At 44.3% G+C, this 21,486-nt stretch overlaps 1 protein-coding gene across 2 annotated transcripts in view; it reads left to right on the forward strand.

The window, feature by feature from the left end:
- Positions 1-21,486, forward strand: part of Slc24a3 (solute carrier family 24 member 3) — a 487,223-nt gene that overhangs the window by 357,815 nt on the left and 107,922 nt on the right. The gene's annotated exons all lie outside the window — the stretch shown is intronic.

Below are 21,486 nucleotides of genomic sequence, written 5' to 3' on the forward strand. Positions count from 1 at the left end.
CTTGCCACTAAATCTTTTGTAGTCTAGAGGATCCCTGTAGTCCTCAGTTAACCTAATGCCAGAGATATCCTGAGGGGCGACTGTCCTTTATCAATGTAGTGTCTCTTGGATAATCTCAGGAATGTATCCAGAAGTCACAGTGTGAGGCTATTGGGCAGCCAAGGTCAGAGCCTAAAGATTCACAGGACATGCAGCTTCCCTGTGGCTCTCACATCCTAGTTTCCTCAGAGAAATGACCATCAGAAATGACAACCTTACTTCTCTGCCTAAAATGCCAAGACTCAGTAGCTTCTATTTTTAGTGTTCCAGAGGTGACTATTTATAATATTGAAGGACCTGGTAATCCATTTTACCTGATCAGTAACCTGACCGAGGTCTGTGCCATGCCCTGCTGAAAGTGGCTGGTGGGTATAAAGGGCTAAGACAGACGCTGCTGTCCTTGTCCCTCATGTGAGTCAGGCCTCTTTGTCTCTCAGAAGCTGCTGAGCATGCCACGTTGTCTGCCCCTCAAATGTACACTCAAGAGTTCCTATAGAGTTCACCGCTATTCTCTGTGGCCCATTTGCACTGCCCCCATTTCCATGCCAGCTGATTTGTCCAGTTGGCCTGCTTGTGTTTATTCCTTCCAAGGGACGGGCAGAAGAACACCTTGATCTTGCCAGACATCAGCTCCAGGGCTCCCCAGTGGACAGGCTGCCTCTCACGGGGCTCCGGGGCAGGTGCTTTGGTCATGAAGATTGAGGTCTGTCCCACTCTCTGGACTGAATAGTTTCTGCTTTCTTGATGATCCATTGTGTTCAATGTAACGAGTCCACACTGTACTGGTCTTGAACTCTCCTACGTAAGTAGCACCACTGAAAGAATGCGCCCCATGCCTGCCTGCCTTTGGTGCTGTCACTCTCCCCTGCCTGACCGACTCAACGTTGCCTTCCAGAGATGAATAGTCACACCAGTGGAAGCTGTTGCTGTTCGCACTTTCTTAATTAGCATCGTCACCATTAGCTGTATGATTATTAGCCCGGCCGTTATTAGTGTTGTCATTGGTTCATTAGTCATTTGTACCTGCAGCTTGATTCTGAAGCAAGCCCGAGGGGGAAGAGATAATGTAAAGAAATGAAACAAATGACTGGGTGATGTCTACTCAGTGCCACACAGCTAATTACTTATGAAATGACTGCAGCGTGTTGGTGGCGTGTAATTCATCAGCAGTGCCGCTCATCACGAGCTTGGCTAGAACACCTGTTCATGGCTGATGTACCGGTTGTTGGCATCCATCTTTCTACCTTCTCCAGGTCCTTGCTGGCTGGTTTCACAGCCCCATGTGACTGGAGAGAGGTAGCAATCAGAGCTGCTCCTGGAAGCAGCCATCAGGGTGATCCTAGATGTACCCTTCCTTTCTTCTTATTATTCTTTTCTTATCCCCTGCCTACTTGGAGATTTCCAAAGCCATCCACACTTGCCTTCTTTGTAGATTCTCTCACATCTTTGCAGAAGACACAGAATTATATTTGGGGAGGAACATGGGCCAAAGAATCAGATTGGCCTGGGATCACATACTTGCTCTGCTGTTTGCTGAGTGATTTTGGAGAAGTTATTTTAGCTACGGAAGCCTGATCCTTCTCATCTATAGAGTGGGTACAAGCATGCCTTCTTCTGAGTGTTGCCATGGTGATGAAACCTATCATGTTTGATATTAATAATAGTACTTGGTCTGCAGGGACAGTCAAAACCAGTTAGACACTTTTATCAACTCTTGGTATACTCCTCCTGAGGTCCGTACTACCAGAATCCACCCTAGGTCACTGGGAAAGTTTGGCCTCTCAGCTGATGGACTGATTGACAAGGGTGTCTGTGGCTCCCATCAGAGACATGGCGGGGAGCAGAGAGGCCAGGAAGAAGGTCTTGTAAATGAGAATGAAATGATATATTGACATAATGAGATCAGAGGACTAGTGCTTGGTCCTAGGCGGTCTCATGAGTAGTAGAAAAGAACAATCAGCAAGAAGTGTGAGTTGTCTAGCCTCACACAGGGGGACACATTCCCAGACAGCAGAGCTGGTGCCATGGGATGTCACAACAAAGAACAGGAATTGGGAAATGGGTGATTAATAAATCTAATCACGGGTATCACTTGGCATTATTATTTATATTGTTCTGCACTTTCACTGGCTGCGAATTATAGCAAGCACCCATGGGCCTCTCTTTAATGCATTTCAGCTTAAAGGGCAGTACATGAGGAAGTCTGTCACCCATCTAAAATTAAAGTAATTAAGCTGTAAGGTTTGAGCTCCTGTCTCAATTAGGGTTTTGATGAATTCAGTGTAATTGAATGTCTGCTGTATTAGGAGTTTACAAACATACCCGATGCCTCCTTGTTCGCCTGAGGTGCTTTGTGGAGTTTTTATGGGACAGGAGGAAATTGCCTCTCAGAAAATGGCTTGGAAGGAGGTTCTGGGTATCTCACAAGACATTTACAGAGCTGTGGTCCTCTCAATGTTTCCTTAAGAACAAAGAAGGATAACAATGAAGTGAAAATATCCAGGTCTTGACGTAACCTTCTAATATATTCTGCATATTGCATTAAAAAGACTTCATGCCAATTTTGTAAAACAATGTGCTTATGAATTTAAATCCACCATTCAGAGCATGTTAAGCTTTAAATACATAACCACAAACAGAGAGTAAACAGTTTAACTGCATCCCAGATTAGGACCTTCATATTCTGGTTATTACAGGCTGGCAGATGGCTCCAGTTTGTTATAAAAGCTCCCACATTGGCTCCTGGCATCCTTATTATGTCCCTGATGTTCTTTGGCGGGGTCCATCTAATCTTGGCTACATTTGCCTTTCTTCAAATAGCACCCTGTCTGCGCTGGCTCGTTTACACAAAACAGAGCAGCACCAAGAGTTGAAGCCTGCCTTCATTTGAATATCCCCAGAAGAAGACTCTAGGCAAGGAGTCAAGTGCAAGTAGTTAATTTGAAAGGTTGCCCCAGGGAACACTAGCAAGACATTGAGGAGGTGAGACAGGGAAGAGAAAGCCACAGACAAAAACATTAATGAGCAAGTTATCACTACCAGCAACTGGGATTTGATTCATCTTTGGGGGATGGTTTACAGATATGCAGTGATCTCACATAGAAGGTAAGAGAGCTGGGGCACTTATACACCAACTTCCACTTTCCATTCCATGTGACTCCAGGTACAAAACATGAACCCCTCACCATTTCCAGCTTGTTGGGTGACCACAGTCAGGGTGGACCTTGGCACTCAGAGAAAACTCTAGACAAAGGGATGCAAGGGTTGACTACTGGGAGGACCTGAGAAGGTGGAGAGATGTGAATGGGCCCATGGGGTGTGTGGCAAGCACAAGACTAAGGCTTCCGAATAAGCTAGCTGTTTAGACCCCATCTTCAGCTCCACTCCACAAACATGAGGACCAGGTGGACAATTAAGAAATTACAGATGTGGATCTGTGGCAATACAGTGCTTGCCCAGTGTGTGAGAGACCCTGCCTTTGATCCCTAGCACTAAAGAAAGAAAGAATTATTTTTAAAGGGTTTTAAAAGGTTATTTATAATTTTCCAAAAGTGACTGATCCCACTTTCAAGTATATCAATTTAGTATGAATTTGCTGAAACTATGATTCTCATGATATAATTGGTAATTTTACATAAAAGCCAGAACAATCTTGGGATTTAAAAAGGTATAATATTCATGCAGTGCTACTTGTACATTATATAACGCTTAAAAACATTGTTTAGTATGTATATGTTTGTCATTCCTCATGTATCTTTATCATTTTGGACTATGTTATATAAATAGTAATGTTTTGCATGTATGGATTTGTGTGTGTGTGTGTGTGCGTGCGCGTGTGCGTGCATTGTGTATAGTGTACGTATGTGTCTCTGTGGGTGTGTACACATGTGTGAGGTTTGGGTGTATGTGGAAGCCAGAGGTCAACATCAGGGGTCTCAATCCCTCTCCACCTGATTCTCTCACTGAACCCAGAGCACATCAACTCAGCGAAACTGTCTGCCTCTGCTCTCCCAGTGCTGAGGTTATAGATGTGCACAGCCACACACAGTAACTACCCAGACCCGGGTCTGCATGCTTATGAGGAGGACCTTTATCCACCAAGCTATCTCCTCAGCCCAAATAATAAAACATTTAAAGGAAATCCAATACATACCACATGTACTGTAACCTCTGGGGAGAAAAGTACAAGTTAACAGTGACTCTGATAGTTAATTCTGCCCCAGGTCATAGCTTCATTAAATAGAAAACCTTTCATTTAAAACTGCATGCTTCACAACTCATTGCATGATGGGGTGGGGGGAAGTAGCTACTATTCAATAAGTATTCAGACACCACACCCACCAGAAGTCTGTGAGTATTGGTACAAATGCACTCACTGAGTTTTAAGGTACAAGATGGTACTATCCTCGTCAACAGAAATGGAAATGGACCCTAGAGATTGGGAAAGGGGGTCTGCTGAGATAGTTAAGACTAGAACAGACATATCTCCTGAGATTTTGTATGCCCTTTAGAAGTTTGGAGTGGAAGACTTGGAACAATGCAAGGGATGGTCATATCAGCAAGATAGTGGTGGCCCAAAATGCATGGTGGAAGCACTCAGTGTAGCTGAGGGACATCTAGAAGCTTCTATTATAATCTGAAAAGCATCTTCCACAGCTGAGCTTTTGATTCACCAATAATGGAGACTCGAGCTAATGAACATAATAGAAGACTCACTGGTCTCCTGTATACATTAATTCCCGGGTTATTGCTCTCCAGACAAAACTGAACATGTCATCTGTCACAATCCAATTCTTGGAATCAATTCAGATCCCCAAATTGGCTGGGGACTATGAAAAGTGAGAATGAAAACCACACACCACCAATTCCAAGCTGGTGTTGGAAGTCAACTATCCACTGTAAATCGGGAGATGATAGGACAAGAATGAGGTGGACTGACCCATGGAAAACTAAGGATCAGTGGCTTCCCCCAGGCAGGATGCATCCATGTTTGGTACTGTCGGAAGCAAGACAGCAGCATGCATGGGGTGAAGATGAGCCTGGGCTAGGGTTGACCCACGGAGCAGTCAGTCTACCCGCTGGATTTCAGGATTTTGTCACCTGGGAAAGCAGAGGTTCTGGCCCTCTGCAGGCTGCCCGCATCGGAGGACAGAGTGCAGATCCAGTCCAGTTACATCAGAGGAGGGGCTTAAACTGTGAAAGCCCCATCTTCAGGCTTAGCTCCACTCATACCAGCACCAGCTCTGGGGGGCAGGGAACCTCTGGCCTGAGCAGCCCTTGAGGGACGTCCCAGTCCCATAGCAGGCTGTGTCCCGGGGTGTTTTCTCTCTACTCTTGGTGCTTTCATCTCCCTGGCTGGTCCAATCTCTTGAAATCAGACCTATCGTCAGTGCCACATGCAGATGAGTGCAGAGGCTTTCGGTTTCTGCTAGCAAAGCACCGAACTTAATTACATTATAAGGAAAGAGAATTCAGTGGGGGTCTCTGAAAACTGCACAGGAAAGCATATGGTTTGGCCAAGGCTCTGACCCCATTGCTGTTCCCTTACCTCTAATCACCTCTGTCCTCGTCCTCAGATTAGTTTTCTTTGATGGAAAAAAATAAAGACTATACCTGTTTCAGGCCTCATATACACAAAACCACATGGGCCAAGAAAAGAAAAAGAAAATGTCACCTTGCCCCCACTAATACTGTTCAGCCCCTACTTCGTGTCATCAAACAAAAATCTGGATGGGCCCATCAGATTTGACCAGCTATTCTGACTAGAGTTAGCAGATTAGCTTCAGTTAGCAAGAACCACCCACCCATGTCTTCTCTCTAGAGATAAGAATCTGATCTACTCCATGCCAAAAACAAGGCTTCTGCTCCTTCCTTGTCATGCAGTGAAGAGCCTGCGCTGGATCTCAACCTGTCTCCCTGGCTTTCTTTTCTGACCACATAACCAAGGAAGATGACTACATCAAGGTGTGTGTGTGTGTGTGTGTGTGTGTGTGTGTGTGTGTGTGTGTGTGATTTTTGTGTTACTATGGCCAAATAACTGACAAAAACCTCACCTGGAGAAAGGATTTACTTTGAGTCAGGGTTTCAGAGTTCGTGGTCTCTTGACCCCATGTAGCTGAGCAGAGAGAGCATCATGGTGATGGGGACAGGTGGCAGAGACTCTTCTCTACTTCTTAATGCACAGAAACCAGAGGGTGAGTCTGGAAGGGAACAGGGATAATCCACACCTGAGAATCTGCCCAGTGACCTATATTCTCTAGATGGATGTCAGCCCTAGAATTTCTAGAACCTCCCAAAGTAGCACCACCTGCATGGAGACCAGGCATGCAAACCATGGGCCCCTTGTGGGAGCATTTCACATTCAGGCTTTCACAGTATATTTGTGGTTGGTTTTTTTTTAATCAGAAGTTTCCAAACTGCTTTTCAAAGCGGGTGCCCGTGCTCCCTCTCCCTCCCCTGATCAGTGAGATGTCAGTGATTTGCATCATCACCAGCACTTGGTGTGACCAGTTTCACTTTGCGTTGTTACCTCACGATCATAAGCATTCCAGCAAATGTGAAGAGTGCCTCTCTGTATGTTTAGTTTGCAGTTAGAAGCATGGCTCTGAGCATCTGAGATTACGTGCCATCTTCTTTAGTGAAAAGTGTTCAAATCTCCATCGGTGCTATCATTTGGACCTTGTTCTTTCCTTGCTCTCTTGTCCTGGCAGTCTCTAAATCATGGCACTCAACTACTCCTCCGAGTCCTTCTGTCCAATTTGTTTTAATTTCCAAATCAATAGAGAGTAGGGTCATTAGAAATTATTTAGAATGGCCATAGAGATGTTTTATTAGTGCTGTTGCTCTCATTTAGGTTTGCAAGGGAGGTACTCAGAAACCACACTCTTCAACCGTGCCAAAGAAAATGAAGAGGTTGGTGCCCTTGTGCCCAGCAAAGCAAACTTAGCAATAACTGAGATCCAAGATGCATATTTTCAGAAATGTGAAGTGGAAAGCTGGAGTCGCTGGAAGGTGGGGTGAGCATTCCTTCCATGTTAAGCCTCACATTGCTCCTGGAAAGTGAGTTTCAGGTCACTGCCTGCCCTTGGAATGGCCGTCTTAAGGGCTGGCTGACGGCCAATGCAAAGGGAGCCCAGACCTTCTCTCCATTGCCACAGAGCATCCTTTCAAGAGGAGAGACCAACTTTGAGACCTAAAGACATTTCTTCCCAGGACACTTTATTGTTCCTGTGGCAAAAAGACCTAACAAAAGCAACTTAAGAAGGAAGGGTTTATTTCAACTCTCAGTTTGAGGGTGTAGTCTGTCGTGGCAAGGAAATCATGCTAGCAGAAGCATTGGATAGTTGGCCATATTGTGTCCACAATCAGAAAGCAGAGAGAGAGATGAATGCTGATGTTCAGATGTTCCTCTTCATATTCAGTCCAGAACCTCAACCCATGGAACAAGCACATGCTGATCATGCACTGGACACTGTCTGTACATTTTTAGCTATAGGCACTATTTGTCCTCAGATAACTCTGAGGAGAACACTGTTTTTAAAAGAATAAACTGAGGCTCCGAAATGTTTAATAATCTCACCACACTAGTGTGTCCAAGGCTTTGGGACTGCAGGGTCCAGCCCGTGGTATAGAAATGTCTGCTGCTTTCTCCATTTCGATAAGAAGTCTAACACCCTAAGCTGCCACGCCCATGACGGCCATTCCCATCGCTCCTTCACAGATCAGTGCCTTTCTAATCATGACACCCATAGGAAGCAGAGAACAAGCCGGTTGAAGGGGGGCTGTGGGGTGGGTTTCCTCCTTCACCTGGATGTCTTTACAGCACCAGTTGCATTCACATGCCTTGGGCTATCTCGGCTGTAGGGACTCTGGCTCTTGTTACCGAGATGCCTCAGCTCCTGTATGACCCTTAGGTACCAGCACGCGCCCACAGCAACAAGGGGTGGCTCATTCTGATCATGGCCTTGTAACTCCACCTCAGACAAAATGGCACAAGAAACCTCCCTGATGGAGGGGAGCACAGGCATTGGCAAGCCCTGGGAATATGCAGAGCAAAACTGTGAACCTGCTTCCTCAGTTCCTTAGGCTGGCCTCCAGACTACATCCCGTTCTCACTTCTTGTAACCACAATACACACACACACACACACACACACACACACACACACACACACAAACACACACACATACACACAAACACACAAACACACACACACACACACACACACACACACACACACACACACGACTGTGTGAGCTATAACATAATAAACCAGATTTCATGACTTGAGTGTAAGCAGCTACAGTCTAGATACCTGTGGAAAAATCTGTTGCCACACCTGAGGCTACCCAGTACTTGAAATTATGTACCTGTTTATATACAATATTTCTGAGAAGATGTTTGTCTGGCATCTATGGATGTAAAGCGAGAGTAATAATCCACTTAAGAATGAACCATACCTGAATTAAAATTCCATCTCAGTAAGTTCTGGATTTGACAAGGTTCACTGAGTGCTCACTGCACCCTGAGCACTGTTCAGCACCAGAGAGATGCTAGTGAAAAGAAATGCAGACTAGAATTTGACCACAAGCTATAGCATGCAACAAATATCCAACAAATGCAACAATTGGTAGGTAGGAATGTAGAAAGATGGATAAATGATGGATGACAGATGGATAGATAGGGTGCAAGAGAAAGCGAGATGAAGTATTACACTTGTTTTGGGGGCCTAGGAATAAGATGCATAGTGTCAATTATGAGTCAATGCTATGAAGGAAGGAAACAGTCTAGGAATGTAGAGGATATATGAGAATAGAAGGTGCAAGCTTCGAAAGAACTTCCAGGAAAATCACTATCACAAATGCTGATAGTTCAATGAAGTGGAAAATACCTCCTTCCACTCTAAAGAAAATGGTACCACTTAAAAGCTAGACTGATTCAGATGATGCTCTGAATGTGAGTCACTTTGAACAGAGGAATATACATACCATCTGAACAGACACACAACTGCTGTCCCTAGAAATAATCTAGAATGCTGGTCTACTAGCCTCACCAGCCAGAGCAAGGAAACAGCAATGCTAAGGGTCCTAGGAAGATGCATGCCCAGTGGTTACTGCTGCTTCCAGCAACAGTGAAACGTTTGACGTGACTATAAGGACACAGAAGTCTCTGTTCTGTGAGGATAGAAAAAAGAGTGATAGGCTGTGAGCTCTCCAGAGGTGTCTCTGCCTGCCTCCTAAGGTAAGACTAGAATCAGAGACCTGAGGAGATGGATTAGTTCATAAAGTGCTTGCCATGCATGCATGAGGAGCTGAGTTTGGCTCCCAAACATCTATATAAAAGTAGGTACGGCAGCATGCATGTATAACCCCAGTGAAAGGGAGAGGAAGATATAAAGAGAGGCAAGCTCCTTGAACTCTCTGGCCAGCCATTCTAGTCAATAAGACCCTGTCTCAAAATATAAAGTGAAAAGGGAAAGACACCTGACTCTGACCTCTGACATGCATCCACAAGAATATGCATCTACATGAACATGTACACATACATACAATACACAGGGTAGCATCAACCCCTGATAAACACTCACTTGACCTTTGATCAAAGACTAACTGAATTGCCGTTGGCACAGCACATGAGGGGAAGGCTCATATATGATCTTAGAGAGCTCACAGTTTCCCCAAAGTCTGGTACACACTGTATACGGAAGTTTCTCTGTCCAGCCAGTCAACTCTGTCCCTCCAGCCAGCTCCCAAATAACCACACAGAGAATCATTATTAATTATAAATGCATGTCCAAGTGGGTGTCCAGACATGAAGCAGTTAGATGGGGATGAGGGTCATAGAAAAGGCCAGTTTGGAACCTGGTGGAGAAGGATGAGTATGAGAGAGACACGACAGACAGACGTTGGCAGGGACAGATCAGGTCTGGCCAGGGTTCTTGGGCGGGATTTGGGAAATTGGAAGCCACTGAAAAGTTCTGAAGCCCACAGTGATGTTGTCTGATTTGTACTGAGACAATAATTCCAGCTACTCACTAGAGAAAGGTTCTATGGAGAAAGGACAGCAGCAGGGAACCAGTAAGAATGCTATGAGAGACTTGAGTAGATTCTGTAGTTGGAGAGATAGTGAAAGTGGCTGCTGGATTTAGAGGACAGCCCAGAGGTGACACTAAGAGGATGATGAATTGAAAATGGCAGTAAAGGAAAGTGATAAATCACAGAAGACACTGGAACTTTTAGTGTGCACAATGTAAGTGGGCTACAGAATATTTATTGACTCTATTAGTGATGATAGATTGGTCATAAGAAATTAGGGTCTGTCTCCACTGAATATGTTGTAAAGTCAGCAATTCTGTGTCAGATCCAGAATCATGGGAGGGTCACTGAAATAGCAAAATGAATCTATTAATCAAAAATTAGCTTTTACTTTTTAAATTATTATCTGTTTTAAATTTTTAAATTAAAATATAATTATATAATTCTCCTCTTCCCTTTCCTCCCTCCAGCCCCTCCCACATATCTCTCATTGCTCCCTCTCAATTCACATCCTCTTTTTCTTTGTTATATTTATATTAATGCCTAAATACATAAATACTACCTACTCAGTCTGTTCAGTGTTCCTTGTATATGATTTCAGGCCTGACCATTTGGTATTGGATAACCAATTAGGAAGCTCATCACTATGGAAGACTATTTCTACTGTTCTCACCATTCCTTAGATGCCTGTGTGGGGCCCCATGCCTAAATAAATTGACTTTTAACTTAATTTTAACTATAAACCCCACATTTTTAACTAAAAGCTCTATGACCTATGTACTACTCCCTGGCCATTTTTACTTGGTAGCCATTGTCACTACCAGTCCAACATAACCTCTCTAAACAACCCAACTATCAAGGAGATGTGACTCCCATTGGTGGAGCTTATAGTTAAAATGCTGGCTGATTGGCTTCTAATGGGACCAGGACCAGTGACATACAAACCCTGGGTAGCACTGCCCATCTCAAAAATCAATGTATATGAATTTCAAATTGACAAAGTTTCACAGACTCCTATCAGTCATGGTTTGGCCAATGGCAAAGCAGGAAATGAACAATGGTAATCTGCACATTTACTACGGTGTCACTTGGCCCCTCCATTCTCATCTGGTTTTTCCCCCAGACACCTGTTTGCCCAATTAAAGCTAGGCTAGTTCATCATCCCATACTAGACTGCAGTACCATCAGGCTATCTTTACTTCAGGTTCTGGAATGCCATCAGAGAGTAAGGATTTGTTTTATGATTTTAAAATGAAGAAGCAGTGGAAAGAACCATGGGGAGGCCTGTGAGCTTCCTGGGTTTCTTTTTCTAGTGTGACAAAACCCTTTTCTAGTAGTTATTCTCATTGTGGGCCAATCTCCCTTGACCTATGTGAAGTAAGTCGCCTACGCCCCTCTGATCCAGCAGCTCTTTCCTGCCCAGTAGATCTAACTCTGCATTTAAATGAAAGTCTTAAGCCTGGACCTGATTCTGACTCTCCAAGTGAGAAATATAAGTGCTATTCATTAGCTTTTCCAGCTCATGTGTGGAACACATGGACAGTGGCGTCTGTTAACCAAATATCTGGTTTCCACTAGCAAAGCAAGATGTTTTGTCCCTACCCAGACCCAACCAAGGGGCCACTTGGCTTGTAGATGGCAGGAAGGGGGATGATGTCTCCTTTTCCTGTAAGGAGGCATACGTAAGTGGCCACTCCCTAGGAGATGAGGAAGAAATCTGGTCTGTGTATGTTTTACTTGTTTGTGACTCTTTTTCCTCCAATATGAAGCTTTGGCTACAGTTGTAGCATGGAAAATTAGAGCTGGGGCATGTGGTGTACTGGCCAGCAGCTGAGAGACTCAGGATGAGGTGGAGTGGCTAGTCACCATTATCCCCATGGCCTTCCTCATTCTCAGACCTCTGTCACGATGCAGTAAACCTGATTTTTTTCCACTGTCTTGCTGTCTTTGATTACTGCAACATGCAGCTTTCAAAGGCACGTGTCCTGCCTCCCCACCGAATCATTTATTTTTCCTCTTTAAAAAACAATACACAACTGTCTCCTGCTCCCAGTTATTCTCTGTTTTTATTGTAAATTAAAAACAGCTTTTGTGTTAATCACTAATCATTTGGGGGGAATCTCAGCTGAGTTAATGCAGAATTGTATGTATTAGCTCATTTCATCCTTAGATCAACCCCATGGTGTAGATAATGTTTGTCTCGTTTTATAGATAAGAAAACAGAAGGGGTGGGGGGACTTGCCCCAGGCAACACATTCAGGAAGAGCAGAGCTAGGATTTGGAGCCTGGCAGTTTGATCACAGAATGTGCATTCCTTATCTCTGGAGAGGGAGCGGAAGCTGGGGGCACAAAACAGTGCAGAGGAACCTGCATGCAGGAGGCTCCAGAGCACACATCTCAGGAAGGAAGAGGTGGCCTAGATATCATGCACTTCTCTGTGGTCTAGATGATTTCTCTGGGGTGCCCTTGAACCTCTTTGTTGGAGAACCTCCTGCAAAAAAATGCTGAGGCTGGCTACCCAGGTGGCCAGTCATCTCTTGAGTGAAAAACAGGATCACGTTTCCTTTTAGATCTCAGACTCCATCCCGAGCTACATTTATATGTGCCCTGGTGGTGGAATTTCGGAGTGACTGAAATATGGTATTAGATAAAAAGGGACTTTTGAAGCCATTTCTGATACTGATACTTAATTCTGCTCTGCTCTGCTCTGGTGCTTTGAAAGTCTGTTGAGAAGAGCTGTGGAGTCCCCACCTCCCCTTGCCTCGTGTTAATGATGGCGGCCCAGGATTGATTTAGTCAGCTCTTCTTGCTGGTGGACAGAGTCTCTTAGGAGAGTCAGCTCTGCTCTAGGAATATGGAGAAAAGACTAGAAAGGGGCAGACAGGTGGTTCTTAGATTAGCTGGGGAGCCAAAGCCCATGGAGGCCCCTGGTAATGTCGTTTCTTTCTCAAATCCTCCAGAGCCCTGGGATGCTTTGACCATACTCTGTGTGGAGGCTGGGGCCCGGAGGAGTATTGCTGAGGGAATGCCTCACTGCTCCTGGAATAAAGTGGTAAACCAAATCAAAAAAGGAAATAGTTACTTTTATGGAAAGAGGGTAGGCCCCCACCCTGACAGCTTTGCGTCCCCGGAGCCCTGGCTATTGGCTCTGCCAGCTTAGCCTAGGTGAACCATACACAGTGGAGATCACAGCACTTCTGAGACTTGTATAAATTCTCTGTGGGCAGTTAAGCCCCAGCAGAGCCCCAGTAAAGGGCTTTATAGTCACTTGAAAGCTCCCAAGGACCTCAAGACCATTCTTTAACACCATCATAAAAACCCAGATCTACAGTTTCGTATATAACAAAATAAGAATATCAAGCTAAAATTTATTTTCTTAATTTCTCTGACAATAAAATAATTTTGTTCATCTGTCATCTCCCATAAATGAAAGTGCATTTTAATGAAATGTGACTCTCCAAGTTTTAATGGAAACAAGTATTGAAGATGTATGGCTCCAATTCTAGCCCTCGGCAGAGAGAATGATTGTAAATATCAGTCATCTTGTATTAAATGTACAAGCACTGAGCCAGGGTTTTGATATGCTTCTTAACCCTGACTCCTAATTCTGACCTCCCTCAATCTTGACTATGTGGCCTGTGGAAGTTATTTGACCTCATTATGACTTAGATCCTTGACTATTAAGTGAAAATAATAATAATATTATAATATCTACCAAATAGAGTTGTTGTGATGCTCAGATATGTTTAGATGTGTGTAGCACACTGCCTTGTGGGGCAGGTCTATAAACAGTCTGCTCAGTACCAGAGAATACTGTCCTCACCCTCTCTTGGGGACTGTTATGAGTGTGAAATGCCCTCCTCAAGCTCAAGTGTCTGAACATTTGTTCCTCAGCTGGTGGCACTGAGAAATTGTGAAACTTCTTAGGGGGTTGGGCCTAGGTAGGAAGTAGGTCACTAGTGGTGGTTGACCTCAGCACAGATAGCCTTGGCCTCCCATCCAAGCACTCTGTGTTTCTTGGCCCACGCCATGTAACAAGCTGGACTTCAGGCTTTCATCACCATAGCCAGGAGCTGAAGAACTATGCCATGCCTTTCTTGCCATGACAAGCTGTAGCTCCTCAGCCATGAGCCCAAATCAATCCAACCTAAGTTGCTCTGTCATGTATTTGGTCAAAGCAGTGAGAAAAGTTACTAACAAATGGTGTGGCCAAGTAAAGTTTCTAGGCAAGAGGAGAATTATTCAAAAACCTGCAGCAAGGAATAGCAAAGCTGACCTCCACACTCAGGTATGACTGGCTCCAACTCCCATGCCTTTCACCTCCACCTGGAAGACCCTTGGAACTTGAGCATGAACATGAACATGTGAATTAATATGACCATAAACGTAGTGTCAGGCCTCTGCAAGGCTTCCCTGGTCTGTCTTTGTCTCAGTCTTCCTCAGTTTCCACCCCACAATGTAGCTCACCAAGATCGTCTGCTCCTGAACTTCTACCTAGCAGCCCCACCATCCCAGCCTTGTTGCCCCTCCCCCAAACCTTGGCCTGGCCTTCCTGCCCAGTGTGGGAGCAGGGATTTAGACCAGCTCGATGCTCCATAGTCAGCATCTCTAGCTGCCCTCTCAAGCATCCCCTGTCCCTTTGACACCCAGATTTGTGGCTCTGCTCTGAGAATACTTAATCCTTGGCTAGCAAAAGGCAAGGACTGGAAACTCCTCCATCTTGGATTGGCAGAAAAGGAGACACACCCAGCTCCTAGCTATCTATACTGTCCTCTACTCCTGTGACTCTTACAGCCCAATTGAAGTCTCATCTCCTAAACCAAAGAAGTCATAAGTATCATGCCGGCTATTCAACAGGAATCCAGCTTTGATTTGACCCTTTCTAGTCTCAGAGCTCCTGGATTCCAGAATGTCTGGCTTGTGATCCAAGTATACACTGTAAATTTGAGCATTGTTCAAGTTGGAGTTCATGAAGTGTGAAGTGCTTGAATTTTCATGGGAGGAGGGTCTGAGTTAGTTTTTCTTAGCCTGAACAATATTCACGATTCCACATGAATAATTTTGTTTCATAAAATTGTATCACTGTGTGGGTATATAAATCTAGATTGTACTTAACAGAATTTACTTTAAATAGAATTATCAAAGTGTGATTAAGAGCAGGTGAGTTTTAGTCATACTCTCTACTAGTAATAAAAATTGAAATAACCATATTAATGATGATATTTAAAGTTATAATTATTTGTACTACACCGGGGGCCATTGTGTTCTGCTGTGCTGTGTTCTTTTCATACATTCTTTTAATTGATCTTTCTAGAATGGTCTTCTAGACTATGAGGCAGTCCTGTCATTACTCCTAGTTTATATATGGGGAAACAGAGAGCTCAACGATGACAGTGGCAGTGGTTACTCTGGGGGCACTTTCGCCCACCCATTCAGCACCAAGTCCCCACAATGCCCTTGCTGTAAACACGGGACTTCAGAAAGCCATTGAGTGTCTTTATCCAGAGGATCTTCTTACAAAACCGAAGTCCACTTGCTTTTCAGTGTCAGCTGGGTAGAGTGTCCAGTTCAAGCTTCAGACCCAAATCTGGACAACCCTAGAATCCAGGCCACTGCCACCCTTCTCTCTTTGTCCTAAAACAATCACCTACACTAAGCATAGATGACTTGAATATTCCCACTTCGCAGTCTCTCTCTTCCTCCTCCCCTCCCTCCCTCTCTTCGAATACACAGAATCCCTGCCCCTGCTCTGTAACACAATAAGCATGTCCAGTAGTGATGGGGGAGCTCGCAGTAGGTTCCCATCTTTCTCCCCACAGGCAATGCCTGGCAAAACGGTGAGTGGTTAGTTGAGGTCCAGTTCTCATGTCCTTCCAGAAGACTATTTTCTGCTATCAATAGGAGCATCATCCAGCCTAGGTAGATTTACCACACCCTCACCGTGGTTCACCTAAGACCGTTTCTCAGGAAAAACCCAGTACACCTAATAGTATATGTACAGTTAGGGGGTTCTGTCTCTTTGGAAAAGCCATCTGCTCTTTGCAACCCTGTAATTGGAACTCATGACCCTAGTCAAAGAAATGAAGTTTACCCAGTGAAGCCCCAAGTTTGAGTTTGAGGCAAAGGGATCTACTCATAATTGATCTCTGACCTTGATTTGGCAGGAGCTGGACATGACTCACTAAAACTTTGGGATTAGGTTTAAATTCTGAGTAGGCTTCGATCTGAATGCGTCTGGCTACACCATGGCAGCTGCCCACTGAAGAGATAAACAAAACAGAGCACAATGTGCCCAAACTCTGAAAGGCATAGGAAACAGTTTTCCTTTGGGTGGAGAGAGAGGCTCTGGGCAGCCTTGCTGAGAACGATGATGTATGTTCAGTTTTGTATCTCTGAATGTCTCTCCTTTCCCAAAGAAAAGAAATCAATGTGGAATGGAGTTGGTATCGGGTATTTCTGAGGTGGTTTGCCTGTTTATAGCACTCCTGTATCAAGTGGGCCTCATCATCAGAGATGAGATCAATAGATACCAGAAATAGTGACTTCAGAAACGTGACTAAATCCTTCACTAAGTCCGCAGGCTTGTTTACCAGCAGGCTGTCTATTGTCAAACCTCTTAGTTGTGTGGAAGCAGGAAACCTCTGTCTGGAAAAAAATGAGATTTCCTATAGATGTTAGAATTGGGGTACATATTTCCCTTTGGGTTTTTTTTTTGTTTGTTTGTTTTTTAGTATCTTAAATTCTTTGTGCATTTCGAAATGAAGTATTTTGAAACTAGGTATGCACATGACCTATATAAAATGCCTGTGGCCCTCTGGGGTGCCGACTGCATCTGTCCTGGTACTCAGGTTCCCACTGTGCCTGATACATAGGAAGACAACTGAGCCAGCTGTTGTCTCGGTTGCTTGTGGGCTACCCTGTGCCCCATTGTTCACAGGTCTGGGAGGATTCTCAAGGAAAGCTTGAGGCTAGGGTGCCTTTATGTTGCCAAGATAGGAAGAGGTCTTCACACATCCCCAGACAGCACCAATTGGTCTAATCACTTAGTCAGTGAGTATTTACTGAGGACCAGTTCTAACAGTGGGTCTATAACAGTGATTAAGGAAAGGACAGACTTCTCATGGCCTGGTTCTTCTGTGATGTGAAGGATCAAAAAGTAAACACAAGGCTGGGAGTGTAGCTCAGTGGCTCATTGGCAAAGTACTTGTTTATCATGCGCAAGGCCCTGTGCTTAATTACTGAAGCTGCCAAAAGGAGGAGAAAGAAGAAAGAAGAAAAAGAAAAGGATAAACAAGAAAATCAATAAAGAAACTTCAAAAAGAAGTGGGCTGAAGATAGTAAAATTAGAATCTTATATATGTACACACACACACACACACACACACACACACACACACACTAAATATCTATAACACTACCCAAGGATGATTCTATCAGCTGTTAATACGTTTTGTTGTTAGTTCAAAACCCTTCATTACTGACATCAAAAAATGTCCACAGTTGCTCTTCCTCATCTCTCCCTGGCCCTGTGGCCTCTGACTCTGACCAGAAAGCATAACCCAACTGTCGCCCATAGTTTTGTGGCTTAAGTCAGTTTAGAGATAGTCTAAATCCTAATGTAATAGGACAGGCCTTTTGGGAAGATCGGAGCTACACACACACACACACACACACACACACAGAGAGAGAGAGAGAGAGAGAGAGAGAGAGAGAGAGAGAGAGAGAGAGAGAGATGCATATTTTTTCTTGAGAAATTAGACTATTTGACCAATATGATGGCCACCCTCCAAGATGGCAGCTCGTCTACTCCAACCTTCAGTATTAAATTTTTTTGTTCCCTCCTACACCAAACACTAATCTGTATCACTAGCAGTATATTGGAAAAATAGTGGTGTGTGGTTCTCAAGGCTGGCCATGAAAGGTGGTGTAGCTTCTGCTTGCCTTTCTCTGTTGGATCATTTTCTCTTGGGGGAAGCAGCAGCAGCCACTGACTGCTGTGAGAACACTTGAGTATCCCTGTAGAGAGATCTGCATGCAGAGAAACAAGACCTCCTGCTGACAACACAACTCACCAGCTGTGCACAAGAGGCTCCTTAGAAGCCAACAGTACCACCCTATCATGTCACCATCACATGACTGTGGGCCCCAGCCTGTAGTACGAATCTTCAAAGTTCTTATTAATAAAATCAAACCTGAGGCCAGTTATTGGGGTGAATGCTGGAAGATCAGAGAGACAGAACAAGCCACAGCTAGCCTCACCTGGCCAACTTCTCAGCTGATCCTGTTTCCTCAGACTGGAAGCCTCTGTGCCCTCATATCCAAATAGCTCTCAGCTGAACTGTGCTGCTCAAAACCTAAAAGCTTAACCAGCCAAATGCTTCTAGTTTCTGGTCCTCATGCCTATGTACCTTTCTGCTTTCTACCATCACTCCCTGGGATTAAAGGCTCACTTTCTGGGATTAAACCCACGTTGGGTGCCAGATGTAGATGTAACCGTCTTATTAAATAAGAAACACAGAGCCAATGCAGAGATGAAAGCCCAAGAGGTCAGAGCTAAGAGCTAAAAACCTTACCCTTCACTGCTGCTGCTGTCCTCTTCAGCCAAGAGACCTACATCCTGTGTATCTGTCTTTATATAGACTTTCTGTTCTGCCTTCTCATTGGTTGTAAACCCAACCACATGACCTCCTCGTCACTGCCCATCCATACAGACCTCCAGGTCTTCTATGGCTGGTATTGAGATTAAAGGCATGTGTCTCCATGCTGGCTGTATCCTTGAACACATGGATTTCTGCCTCTGGAATGCTAGGATTAAAGAAGTGTGCTACCACTGCCTAACCTTTATGTTTAATATTGTGGTTGTTCTGTCTCTGACCCCAGATAAGTTTATTAGGGTGCACAGTATTTTGGGGAACACAATACCACTACACCAGCCAGTATCTTTACTGCAGTCTGATGAGACATTGGACCCAACATTGGAACCCAGCTAAGCCATTCAAAATGTCCAGTCTTCAGAAACTGCGAGACAGTCAATGTTTACCGTTTGGCATGAATAAGTGTTACAAAGTAGGTAATTGATATGGTAAAACTTTCCCCATTTGATGAATGAGAATGCAGACTCTAAGGTGCCAGGGTGAATGAAAGGCTAGGAAGCAGACAAACCTATTTCATGCACACAGTCCTCCTCCCTCCAATCATTACTCCCCATAGCATACAACTATTTTAACAAGCAGATCATACTAGGAAGAAACAAGAGGCCATGTTGACTTCATCTTGATCTTAGAATAGCTTTGGATGTGGGGCATCTCCTGCTGATTTTGAATCACAACAGCCGAGTAAAGGAGATGCCTTCTACCATTTGTATAAGGTGTCTGATTGATCAACTCCAATTAGAGCTCACTGCTCACCGTGTTCACCAACAGCTGTCTGGTTTTTAAAGGTTTTTACATTTCCTTTTTTATTTCCAGTCCCCCCTCTTGGGATTTTTCAAGATCACTTAAACTTGCTACCTAAATAATTCTGTTTCCATTCAGAACTTTCACTAAACTTCCTCACAAAAGAGCTATTTTCTTTCCTTTGTGTTTAAAATAAAATGTGGCTTTCCTGGTAGAATACAATAGCAACCTGTGAGTTCTTCTGACTGTTGACAATCTATATTGACTGCTATTGAGAGAACACAAGGCAGCCAGCCCCACACTTCTGTACCAAGTCATCTGCTTGCCCATGTGCTACCTTCTTTCTAGGGAGATTTTTCCCTACAGTGTAGGCTGCCTCTGCCTGTGGAGTATCTGTTGAGTGACCTGATTCTTCAGCCCCCACCCCCTTGTGTTCAGCAGACCACAATCAGGACACAAACTCTGTTCATTCTGCATCACACCCCCAATTCTGTAATTGCAAGTCGTTTCAGTTCCTCAAGACTGTATTCAGTATTACCTCCCGCTGCAAGCATTCTCTGACTTCACCAGCTAGATGTAATCTTCTCTTCTTCAGACTCCAGTATCAATTTTCAGTTTTATTTTCCTATTTGGGTGTAGATGATAATCTCTCTGCTCCTGCTATTGGCGCCCTTTGGTGATGGTGATGCGAGAGTAAGGGTACTGAGAAAAACACACAAGTGTGTGAGTATTGAAGTGGACACTAACAGAAACTCAGAGTGTGATGTTAGATGTTGGTGAGGGATCAAGTGCCAGATGAATGATGGAGACCTCAAGATCCTGATGCATCTGCAGAAGGAGCCAAGCTGGCTCACTGACAATGCTCCATTTGCTGCTGTGTTCCCATGGAGCACACGCCACAGACCTATAACAGAGTCAGCAACTCTCTTTGCAGGTTAGCTCCACTGTTCTAGTGTGTTTTTGTTGCCCCTGGAGAATCACCAGGTCACAGTATGACCCGAGAAATGAATAACAATATTTTTCAGTGTGCCAATAGAATGTCGTGTGTGATGGATCTCACTGACCTAAGTACAGTGTTCTTTATATGAGTCACTGCTGTTGGCACATTATATAGGGATGCCACTCAGTGAACATACTCCGTGTTCTCTAATGAACCAACTACTTTAGAAAGCTAGGTGCCCTCATCCATCTTCCCTTCCTTAACAATAGCATCTCTTCCCTTCAATTACATCAGCCTCTCTGTCCTTTCACGGCAATTTGTTGGAGGTTGTTACATCCTATGAAAATGTGACCTGACTGCACACTGAAGCTGAAAGTCTGGCAGATATGCAGCATTGCATGAAGTGGATGTGCTGGGGAAAGACACACCCTCCATACATGGAGGCACTGATAAAGAGGCAAGAAGGGAGGACAAGGTGCCCCATCCTTCCAGAAGGGGCATTAGAAAATTAGGGGATTGGGACAAAGGTTTGGAAAACCTGATGAAACCCTTGCATTTCCCCCAAGCTTTCTTTATAAAGCCACAGAAAGGGCAATAGCATCCCATGCCCTTTTCTACCAATCTGTGGGGCAGTGACATCAAGGGGCAATCAGCACTTGCTGCCTTGTTATTGGCGGGGTGTGGTTGTTCCTCCAACCTGAATTGTTTAGGACACATTGTCTTCACTTATTTTGGAGGATAAAATTTCAATGCAATCATTTTGTTACTTGTGAAACTTACCCTCATTTCAAGCAGATTATAGAAAGCTTTCTCATCTTTGCCAGTTGTCCTCACATTTATTAGAATAATGGGAGAATGGGAGTAGGTTTTTTTTTCCTCAAACAGAATAAAACAAAACTTTGGGATTAAGGGAGTTTGGATTGAGGGGGTCTCTATATCCCTGTTAAATTGAGAGCAGAGACTTGAACTTTGCAGTGTTTCCTGTCACATTGAACTTGTCCCTCTGAGTCACAGTCACAAATCCCCTAATTGTGCTCACTGGGTCAGTGTGTTGATTTGGATTGCCTATGAGGGAACC

The sequence above is a fragment of the Peromyscus maniculatus genome, chromosome 4 (assembly GCF_049852395.1).
Source record: "Peromyscus maniculatus bairdii isolate BWxNUB_F1_BW_parent chromosome 4, HU_Pman_BW_mat_3.1, whole genome shotgun sequence".
In the NCBI taxonomy this organism is placed as follows: Eukaryota; Metazoa; Chordata; class Mammalia; order Rodentia; family Cricetidae; genus Peromyscus; species Peromyscus maniculatus.